This window comes from Mustela putorius, unplaced genomic scaffold (assembly GCF_011764305.1).
Source record: "Mustela putorius furo isolate JIRA1106 unplaced genomic scaffold, ASM1176430v1.1 tig00003907_pilon_pilon_pilon:0A:0A:0A:0A, whole genome shotgun sequence".
Classification (NCBI taxonomy): domain Eukaryota; kingdom Metazoa; phylum Chordata; class Mammalia; order Carnivora; family Mustelidae; genus Mustela; species Mustela putorius.
The window spans coordinates 1,616,649-1,628,610 of NW_025422055.1; positions in this window are offsets into that span (position 1 = coordinate 1,616,649).

Sequence of the window (11,962 nt, forward strand, 5' to 3'; positions counted from 1 at the left end):
CATTTTTGAAGTACATATTTTGTCCCATGAAAAGCTGATTCATTTCTATTACCATGGTGATCTAGGAGAACATGAAATTGCCATGGATTAATGGTTTCACTTAGGGGCCAATTTTCAAACTAATAGATGTGTGTCCCTTTTTGTCCTTACTCTTGTTACCATTTACCAATGCTATTTCATCAAGTTTTAAGATGGATACAGTGTCTCTCTCTCTCTTTTATTTTTTTAAACTGGGAGGTTACATGCCCAGGAAACTGAAGCAGAACAAATTGTATGCCTCTGACAAATCTCCAAAAAGTAAATAGTGAATACAGATGCCATTCAACTAAACACATTTGTCTTGACACTGAAAAATGTGGCAAAGGCTGTAGTGGTTCATTGAAATACCATCCTTTCTCTTGGCCCAGAGCAAGACTCCATCTCCCTGTAGTCAGGTTTGGGTGTGTGAGTTGAGTTCTACCCAATGGAATATAACTGAAGATCACATGTGCCATATTCAGAGATGATTCATAATGTCTCCTACATATGTTCCTCCATGTTCCTTTCCCCATTTGACTGATTAGGATGGCAATGTTCATGACCTTGGATGCAATATATCAAAGAGGGCAGAGAAGTTATCAGCCTGGTCAATGAATAATTGTATAAAGGAAAGCTACTCTGCTATTGTTTGATGCCTGCTTTGTACTATTATATAAGAAAAATTATCTTCTTGTTTTTTAAACCGATGAGTTCTAAGAGTCTGTTTGTTATTGCAATTTAGCCTGTCCTAACTAATTTTGACCTCAGATTTGGTGTGTGGCATATGTGTGTATGCGTGTCTCATCACAGTCATAATCATACATTGAGAAGAAATATTTTTAGGAGCTTAAGTTATAAAAGGAAATGCTACATCTTTACAAATTACTTAGCCTTGAATTAAATTAGGGGTAACAAAAAGTGTGTTTTATGCTTGTATTTCTTGTTTAGTATAAACTAACCTAACAAATTAAGAGCTTTAACTGTAAGTTCTCTAAACTGTATCCATATATTTTCCTGAAATTTGGGAGTTTTGTCATTATTTGGAGTTCTCTATTTTCTTATTAATGTGCACCCATCAAAATGTGGCTACTGGCCAATATTTGATTGTCACCTTACAAGGCTCAAGTAACACAATTTTGATAGTCTAACAATTCCAAATGAGCAAATTTTCATTAACTAATACTAACAGTAAGAGCGACTGTCATAGTACTGGTTACTATGTACATAGTACAACTTACTGCAATATCAATTTAATTTAATTTAATTAATTTAATCATCACACTAAATTTGAAGTTGATATTATTATCCTCGTGTTACAGAAGAGAAGTTGAGGCTCAGAGAAAGTTAAATAATCTGTCTAAGGCTCTAAAAACACAACTTGCTGAAACCAGGATTTGGACTTGGCTTTGTCTCCAGTGTTTGTCCTTTAAGTTCCCCCACTATACCATGTCAGAGAGCAGAACACTTAGCACAATCACTTTGCCAAATTTCCTGGGGTGTTACTGTTTTGCAGACAATTCCATGCACTAGCAAGACACCAAGACAATCTTCTGTTGCTAAGCCAAAAACGGACCATTAGGCCCTTAGCTGTCTAGAACATATCTTCTGAATAAAGAATAGAATAACATAATTTAAAAATGATGGGAAGGGTGCCTGAGTGGTTCAGTTGGTTAAGCAACTGCCTTGGGCTCAGGTCATGATCCTGGAGTCCCAGGCACCCAGTTTCCCTCAGAACTTGATTACCTATCCAGAATTTCCATTTATGTCCCTAATGAAGAAATTAATTTGTCACTGTTATGTGCCATAGTGTTACTTTGTTTATACTGTATGAGCACTGCTTACCAAATTCATGAATTCTAACTACTTTTGCACACAATCTACCTCCCCTTACTGCTTATGATGCATGCTATTTTACATATTTGTTTTTTTGTTTAGAAGAAATTTACTTTAAAACTCAAAGTTCAGTGATTTATTTATTTAACCACAAATCTATCTTAAAAGAACTGCCCTCTGAACTAGGTAGGAACCATAGCTTCATATTTATCTTTATGCTTCTAAAATGATCTGGTGCACTGCCTAATTTTAACTGGATCATGACAAATATCTGTTGAGCAACAAATTACATACAAATACATTAGTAAAGAACTTTAGTAATAATTGATAAGGTAAGTTCTGAAACAAGAAAGGGCAATTATATGAAACTTAAGTGTATGAATCAATGCCCAGTGGGCAGGGAGTAGGTGAAATCCATCTCAGAATATGATATGGAGGAATTTTTACTTATAATATTAAGGTGATGAATGAGCATCCAACAAAAATATAACTAACATACAAAAAGTTGCAGTTTGGGGAATTATAACATTATATTTTTACAAATACTTTTTTACAAATACATTTTTATAAATACATTTAAAAATATTTTGTAATGGCAAGAGTTTTTAGAGGTTAGTAAGGAATCTGGGGATTGAGAACAATTGAATAAGTATTTTCTAGTGTTTATCCAGAAGTGTGCAGATGGAAGACATTCTTACTTATTTGACAGACATGAGTACTCAAGTCATTTTTAGAAAAATATTCTCTACACAGAAGCAAGAGCAATCTCCAGAGTTGAGCAAGTAAGATTACTCATATCCTTTTCTTCCATCTTCTCATATCTTTCATTCATTTATCAGGTACAAATGCTGAAAATTAGGCTTTGTAGCTATTAGATTTGAGACTTAGGATCACCGAAAGCATTGCAGACATCAGTTTCCATTCTAATCAATTTATTAGTATGCAAAAAGGCAGCTTGTCGCAACAAGCAGAGTCAGAATTTCTGTGAAATCCTGATTTTATCATAAGAAATTTTGTCATCTTGGGCAAGTCACTTAATCTCTCTGGTTTCTTTCTTTCCCACCCACAAAATGAAGCAATAGGGTAGTGTCATTTATTGGTTTAAAAAATTGTGATTAGAAAAGATCTATTACTCCTACAGTCGAGATCTTTTCCGGCAGGCCATATCCTTATTGTGATAAGGACATTCCAAGGGAAAACTAAACAATTCCCAAGAAAAATATGTTCTTAAAAGATCTTATCTCATTTAGCTCTTGTTTACATGGATTTCTTTGATGCATATAGTCAGGAACATAGTTCTTCACATTAAGTGTTCATTCAAAATACTGGTATGTCCCATGGTTAGTAGACTGGTACTGCCTCTAATAAAACATCCAAAGCCTATCTGATTTTAAACACAAATGGCACACTTATAAGGAGCTGTGACAGCTGCCAGAATTATGGTCTTGTCTTCTTTCCACATACTTTTGAAAAGAAATCAGGAAGATCCAGTTGATTTTGAATAGAGTCAAGACATTTGCTTCTAGATTTGACTTAGTGTAAAACCAAGCTCTAGTGCAGTATTTTTCTTGAGGCTAGGTATATTCCAGAGTCCATTTTATAAGTTTTGAATCTATCATACTCTAGAATAAATCCAAATTTCTGGGGATTCCTAACCTAAAACGAGATGAAATTGAATTACTCTGTGTGGATTTCTCCTATTGTAGACCACTTCTCAATGAAGGTTGGTTGATCATATATCAAAGCTAGAAAGATCAATTATCAGAGTAAAATAAGGAACAATAAGAGGCAGAAAGCTTAAATATGAATAAAGGGAAGCCCAAGGCATTTACAATTTCCCAAAAATTCCCTTAAGGAAGAGACTCCCTAACCAAATATTTTGGTTTGTTTTGCTTTGCTTTGTTTTGTTTTTGATGGGCAAAGGCTATATTCATAAATATTACAACTAGCAAGAAAATTCTCCTACACCTTCATCTATTTTTGGCTGAGGTCAACATTATCTTTGATGTTAGTTTACCCCAAATATAATAACATCATCATTATGAAATCAGAAAGTCTTAGTCCCAATGTTGTAAATCAAGTATACCTCAAAACAATTAGAACTTGGGGAGCTTGGTGGTTCAGATGGTTAAGCACTTGCTTTCAGCTCAGGTCATAATCTCCAGGTCCTGGAATGGAGCCCCATTTTGGGCTCCCAGCTCAGCAGGGAGTCTGCTTCTCCTTCTGCCTCTTCCCATGCTTGTGCTTTCTCTGTCTCTTTCAAATGAATAAGTAAAATTAAAAAAAAAAATAAACTAAAAAATCTGTTAGCTCTTGTAGTTGGGTTTCCATGAAGCTGTGTAGACAGACATGACATATGTGAGTAACTTAAGAAATACACCCATCAAAGAAGATTAAGAGTATGCATCATTAAAATATTCCGTTGTCAGCGAAGACTCTTTAAGGGGACATATGGTTTAGAATTTTCTGTAGTGAGTCATACGGGGGTCTGAACAAAAGGGTCTGTGCTTTAATATCCATTAATTAAAATTTAAATAAGTGTGTGTGTGTGTGTGTGTGTGTATATTCATCCTGTATAATCTGATTTAAACCAATTATAACAAATGCTGTTAGACAACATTTAATCAAAATAAACATAGAATCATTGGTTCTCTTCCTTCAGCCATAAAATTATACAACTTTAAGACTCTGTTTTCCATTTTTCTCATAAAAGAAAGATATATAACAATACTATTATTATTTTCCTTTAGAGAGAGACCATTTTCCAGGTCCCAGACATAATAAACATAATCAAAACCCACTCCTCATTACTCAGTTCTTTAACTGGGGCCTAAGCTGTGATGTAAATGTGACAGTAGGGACTGCTTCAGGTAAGATCACCATGGATCAGGCTCTAGTCTCTATGCCTTCATTTTCCAAAACTCAATTTTAAGTGTGCACTCCAAGATTCTGAATCACATTACTATGATTTATAAACTGAACGTCAATTTATTGTGATAGGAGGAGATGCCGTATTATTTTGGCCTAATAATTGGAGTCAATTATCTTAACAGGCTAATCCTTCCTGATGATTCTGTAAGGTAAATTTTATACATAACTGTTGCTTATTGAGCTTATTATTATACCCTGCAAGAAGAAATATTCCTAAGGCACATTTGCCAAACTTAGTACTCTCATAAATTGATTTTCTGTATTTTAGAGATAGTTATATCTGGAAAACTTGGACCAGCTGTCTAGAATCATAGCATCTCTTCTTTGTCACACATCATTTTCCACTCCCACACTGCCTTTTTAATATTCTTTATCAGTTATTAACATTTCTGTTACTATAACACTATCTTGCGAACAGTTTAGAGTTTCCAAGATCATATTTTATCTTCTTTAGTTTCCAGGATCTGTGGCTCTCTGGCTTGTTAATTTAATCAGTGAACTATCTCACAAGCATTGTCCAGGATGAGTTATTTCTGGGATGTTCTATAAAAATAATTAAATGTATCTGTATTTTGTTGGCTAAGGTTCCTTTCACTGAGATTAAAACATATTTTCACAACTTTTATCTATTTACTTCAGCATCTGTCTGTGTGTTTAACCAATACTTTGCATGAATGTGTAGTTTGAACTAACCATTCTATGTTCTGTATTTTAGGAATTTGGCATTAGGATCTAATATAAGAAAAAAGTCAAGATTTTTCTATTGTGTTACATGAAATAATTATACTTATTAATAAAATAATTTTGGCATGCCAGTATTATTTGAATGAAGGATGAACATGTGGGGGAAAAAAACACTTTTAAAAAAATGTCTGTATTACATTCTTTTCTTTCTAGGTCACTTCCCCTAATTTAAAACATTTAAAAAGTTTTTAAAACAAAACTTTAATAAAAATATTACAGAAAGTAAGCAAGAGAAGCAAATTATTTGATCTCAACTACTGACTTCCTGTATGAAGAAAAAAGTAATTATTGACTGTGTTCCTTGTCTAATATAGTTTTAAAACTACATGGTAACAAGATGAAGGAAGTATGGCATCAGAGATTTTGAAATCAGACTGGTAATAGTTTGCAGTAATAACTTCTGTCTTTTTTGAAGTAGACTTAGACAAATCCTTCATATCCTTGGTATTTGGCTCTGTAACTATAGGTAGTGGCTATCTTAATAAATTGTTTGGGGATTGTAGATGATGTGTATAAAATGATGAAGTAATTTCCAATTCTTAGAGGTGTGATGAGATTACATTATTTATAATGTTTAGCACATTTTGGGCACCTAATGGGGAGCATTGGTCATTATTACTAAGAAGCTTACTCTCAATGGTCATAAACAGGTAGACTCTTATTGCTGGTCTACAGTCAACAATGAAGACCATGATTTTGGAAAGGTAACTGAAAGATGACAAATCATTGCATAAAATCTTATTGGATAAAAAGAAATGAAGACCAAAGTTTAGAAATAATATAAACATATGCTTGCATCATGTTTCCAACTTTTCCAATAATTTGAAGATCAAATTTCCAATAATTTGAAGATGCATTTTAGTCAGTAAGAATTAGGCTTTTATTGTATGCCCAACCTAAAAACAATGATGGAGTATGATAGAAAAATATATATGGTATAATTTGGGCCATTAAGTTACTCACAGATAGACTAAGAAATAATGGAGACTTATGTATGTATGTATTTAAGATTTATTTATTTATTTGAGAGAGAGAGAGCACACATTCAAATGAGAGCTGGGAGGAAGGGTGGAGGGAGAGAGAGAGAGAGAATCTCCAGCAGACTCCCTGTTGAGCACAGAGCCAAACTTGTGGCACCAACTTACCACCAGAGGTCACAACCTGAGTCAAAATTAAGAGTTGGCTGCTTCATTGACTGAGTCACCCACGTGTATCCTTCCCCAGTGGAGATGTTTAAAAAAAAAAAAAAAAAAAAAATGGAAACCTTTTCAACTCTAATGGGAAAATATAATGAAGAGCCAAAATGATGATAAAGGTAGTAGATGTGCAAGGAATTCAGAAAAACACAAGACCACTGAACAGTCAGAGGAAGAGGTGGGAAGAGATGGGCCATGAAGGTAGGTGAGATGTGGTGATGTGAATATGGATAAAGAAGGTAAGGAATAGAAAGTTGAAAGGAAAGTTGAAAGAAAGTTTAAAGGAAAATCATGTGGCAGGAAGGAGCACTGTAGGTGTAGTTAAGGTGAGAAGACTGAAGATAGGAAGGAGAGGTGAGTGGAGTCAATCAAGGCCAGAATTGTTCTGACATCTCTTGGATTGTGACTTTTGGAATTCAGACAGACCTCTCTGATCTTGTTTCTTCATTCTGTCATCTGTGGGAAAGAATTCTTAAGTCAGAGAATTATTGTACATACAGTGCTACTGTAGTTCCCAGAATATTATGTTTCACAAAAGAAAAGTTCTTAAAGGGAAGCCAAGGGGGAGCAACTGGTTGACTCACTCAGCTGAGGGACCGACTCTTGATTTCAGTTCAGGTCATGATCTGAGGGTTGTGAGATCAAGCCCTGTGTCTGACTCAGAGCCAGACACAGGCATGGAGCCTGCTTAAGATTCTTTCTCTCTCTCTCCCTCTGCCTCTCCCCTACGACCCCCACTTCCCACCTAAAAAGAAAAAGAAAAAAAGGAATCCAAGGAGCAAAAGTGGGGTATGTCTCATGCCACAAAACAAACTTGAAAATCAAGAGAGCAAATGACTTTGATGAAATTCTTAAAGCTGAGTGATTACGAGTAGCTCTCTTTACTCTCGGCCCTGTGTTCCTTCCATTAAATTACATTTACTTACTAATTGTACAAAATTGCAAGTACACATGGAAATCACTGAACTAGTAGGGAATTATGTAAAAATCTTTAAACATTTGCATTATATATTATTTTCTACACTATCATTATAGCATATATTATTAATAACATATATAAAGAAATAAATCAAAATAATGACTTGAGCATATGGATGGTATCATCGTATTTATAGCATGAGGACAAGTAAGATAATAGTACTGTATCAATGTTAAACTCCTGAAGTTTGAGATTGTCCCTCAGTTATGTAAGAAAAAAAAATCCTTCCTCTGAAGAAAACATATTGAAGAGGCACTTGTATGGCTTGGTCAGTTAAGCGTCATGATCCCAGGGTCCTGGGATTGAGCCCTGCCATCTGGTTCCCTGCTTAGTGGAGTCAGCTTCTCTCTCTCTCTCTCTGCCCCTCACCCCCCACTAGTGTTCTTTATCTCACTCTCTCCTTCAATTAAGTTAAATCTTTAAAGAAAAAAGAAACCACACTAAAATATTTAAAGGTAAAGGAAAGAAATGATATGTGCAACTCACTCTCAAAAGATTCTGAGAAAACAATAGATATATATTAATTCTCTTTCACCCCCTCCCTCCTCTTTCCCCATATATATGGTCCCCTCTTATCCATGGGAGATATAGATACATACATATATACATGTATATGTATACAGTTCCCTTTTACACATGGGGATATATTCCAAGGCTCCTAGTGGATGCCTAAAGCCTTGTGTAGTACCAAACCCCATATATACTATGTTTTTTCCCAATGATACATAATGATAATAAAGTTTAATTTATGAATTAGGCACAGTAAGATATTAACAAGTATAACTAATAATAAAATAGAACAATTAAACCAAAGTACTGTAATGAAAGTTATGTGAATGTGGTCTCTTTCTCAAAATATCTTATTGTACTGCACTCTCCCTTCTTGTGATGATGTGTGGTGATAAAATGCCCGTATGATGAGATGAAGTGAGGTGAATGACATAGGCACTTGTGACATAGTGGGGGACTGCTACTGCTCTTCTGACTGTACATTCAAAGGAGGGTCATCTGTTTCCAGGCTACTATTGAGCCAAGGTAACCGCAACTTCAAAAACCAGCAGATGAGTGGGACAGCTGTCCAGGTGTGCATGTGTGTGAGTACACACATAAGTGTAAGTATATATACATGTATAAGTATATATAAGTGTATGGGTACTCCTTGTACTATCCTTCAGCTTTTATGTAATTTTAAATTATTTCCAAAGAAAATGTTTAAAAGACAAAAGCAGGGAAATGATAAAAACAATATCCAGCTTATGTGAGAGAGACAGAGGAATCATATAGAGGAAGAAGGAGGTGTCGATGTTCTCAGTGACAGATTTATGTCTGGTGCCTCTAATTACGATGTTTTCAAATGACATATATGTTATAGATACTCTTGTATGTGTAAAAGAATATATTAAAGAAAATAATAAAGGAAAAAATAACACTGTAAATAAAAATTTCAACAATTATTGTGCCTACAATTTTGTCCAAATGATACATAATGGATAAGCAATTGACTTAGAAAAGGCAAACCAATTTATGCAAGATAATTGAATATTTGAGAGAGAATCTTCAAGCTTTTGAGCTGTAATAAGACTTTCAAGGTGAAGGATTGTATTTACCATATTAGAGGTCAGGCAAGGTCTAAGGGAACGGAGGAACCCATTTGCTTCACAATGATGAATTCCAGGACCTTGAACGGTAACTTGCACTGCCCAGAGAAAAATCTCTCTTAGCAGTTAAAAGCCTCTATTGTTCATGAGACTGTCAAATTTACAAAAATGAAAATATAGGTTTACCAGCAATCGCAGAATGATTATTTTATGCAAAAAAAACTGTGCTAGGAGAGATGAATAAATCAATGCAAAATATGATTTTCACTTTAAGAAATTTATATCATGAGCAGAAGTAACTGTGTTATGAGGAAGAACATGAGATACCATAAAAGAATAAAGCATGAAGCACTTAGGAGGAAAAGTATCTTGGGGTCCTCAAAATGTTAGTGGATCGAGAAAGGGAGTTGCTTATAAGTAGATTGTGAAGTTACGGTAGGACTGCAATGGGGATATATTACTGGAAGAAATTCATACCAGCCCCAGAGTCAGCATAAGAAAGATGAAGCTACACAGATTGTGTACTGTTTATGCTGGTAATGAATGGTCCAGGCTGACAGGAGATGGAGAGAGCCATGGATTGAGGCAAGCATGGCTAGTTAGCTGAGAGAGGAGCATTTCCCAAACGCAGGCAACACCTACTCCAGCAGGATAGGCAAACATCTGCATGGTGTGGCGGTAAGTGCCCTTCTTCTGACGGTCCTGAATGGCACCTGTTCTTCAGTGAAGAAATAGATTCCAAGCAGAGTCTTCCTGTCTTGATCATGGCCAAGTCACAATCACAAGACTCCTGCCTTCAAAGCTGGCTTACCAGTCCTGTCTTTCTGAAATTCCATACTCCTTTGCTCTGGACTCGGAATTAGGGATTTGTATATCTCGGTTGTTTTTTGATTTGGTCCTAAATGTTTTGTAGAAGACAGACTTTATATAAGATGTTTGTATGACATTGTGGTTGTTCCCTAATTTCAGAATAGAAACATTTTTTCTCCAGTTGTTTTTTTTTTTTTGTCTTTTACTTAAAGTTCAGGTTGGGGAGCTAAACAAACATACACTACTCTGCCATCCTACCTGGAAGTCACATATCTTTGATTAAACTCCATGGGAAGCTGAGAAACATTCCTGGTAAGACTGTGGTTAAGTTTAATTTTATCAGCCCTGGAACATAAAAGAGTATTTCCCTTTTGGTGTATTACTGGGTATGGAATGAACCATTGCCAACACTTCTAAATTAAATTAAACCAAACTTTCCTTTCTCCCTCTACATCAGGTTAAGGATTTTTAATACTTTGCCTGATTTGTCCAGGGAAGAATTATTCCAACAGCTACCGGGATCAGTCCAATAACCTGAAGTTGTCTAGTTCTTATACATATCTCAATGAGAATACCCTAATGTCCATCAAAAGCATAGGTATTAGCAGAACATCTCACTTTAGGATAACACTCCCCTCTAAAGTAAAAGAAGTGCTATTTCATCAGACCCTGTCATATTTTCCAAGATTTTCATGATTTTCCCAGTGTGAAAACCTCTTGGTTGTAACCTGAGCAACTGGGTAAAGGGAAAATATGATGACTGATCTGAATTGCTTAGAGTAAATTTCTTGTCGGAGCAGACCCCAGGCACTATTACTAAAATGTGTTGAGTTACATGAGGAATCATAAAATAGTACAGTTAAGAAGCACTGTACAGATGATCACTTAGTTAAACTTTTTGTTGTATGTTTTAAATCGAAAAATTTAGATAACCTGGCCAAAGCCAATCAGAGCTAAATTAAATAGACAAAACTAGAACTCAGGCTTCCTGAGTGTCATCATTTTTCCTTTACTATTCACAACTCCTGAGAGGAAAGGAATACACCCTTTATTTGAACCTCCTCTTCTCTGGTAAATTCTACCACCCTTCCCCCCAAAGAAGACTAAATGACATTTAAAAAAAATATTTTTAAATGTTTGAGGTAGCCTCCAAAGCCATGTAAACAAATGAAACTCATTAATAGCAGTTGCCTCTAGAGGAGGGAATTAATTGGCTGGGGTAGGAAGGGATAAGAGAGAAATTTCTGTTTGCTGTATACTCATTTTATGTCTTTTAAATTTTGTAGTATGTGAGCATTCTTTTGTTGTTGTTGTTGCTAAGTAGTTCTTCACTAAGATAGATACATTAAAATGGATAGAGAAAGAAAATGTATGTACATGAACTAAGAAGATGCATGTGGGTGCCAAGTTGACAAGGGGTGGAGTTGTAGTAGTTAATTTTCTTTTCTTTCTTTTTTTTTTTTTTAAGGTAGGCTTCATGTCCAGGTCAGAGTCCAATGCAGGGCTCAAATTCACCACCATGAGATCAAGACCTGAGTTGAGACCAAGAGTCAGACACCCAACTTCCTGAGCCACCCAGGCACCCTTGTAGTGGTAACTTTTATGTGTGTCAACTTCTCTGCACTAAGAGTGTCCAAATATTAGATTGAACATTATTTCTGAGTGTTTCTGTGAGGGTATTTCATGATGACAGCAGGATTTGAATCTGTGGACTCAGTAAAGCAGACTGCCCTCTCCAGGGTAGTTGCGCATCAGCTAATCCAGGGAGGGCAGAACAGAACAAAAGATGGAAGAAAGGAGAACTCACCTACCTCTTCTGACTGCCTCTAGAGCTGGGACATAGGCTTTCTCCT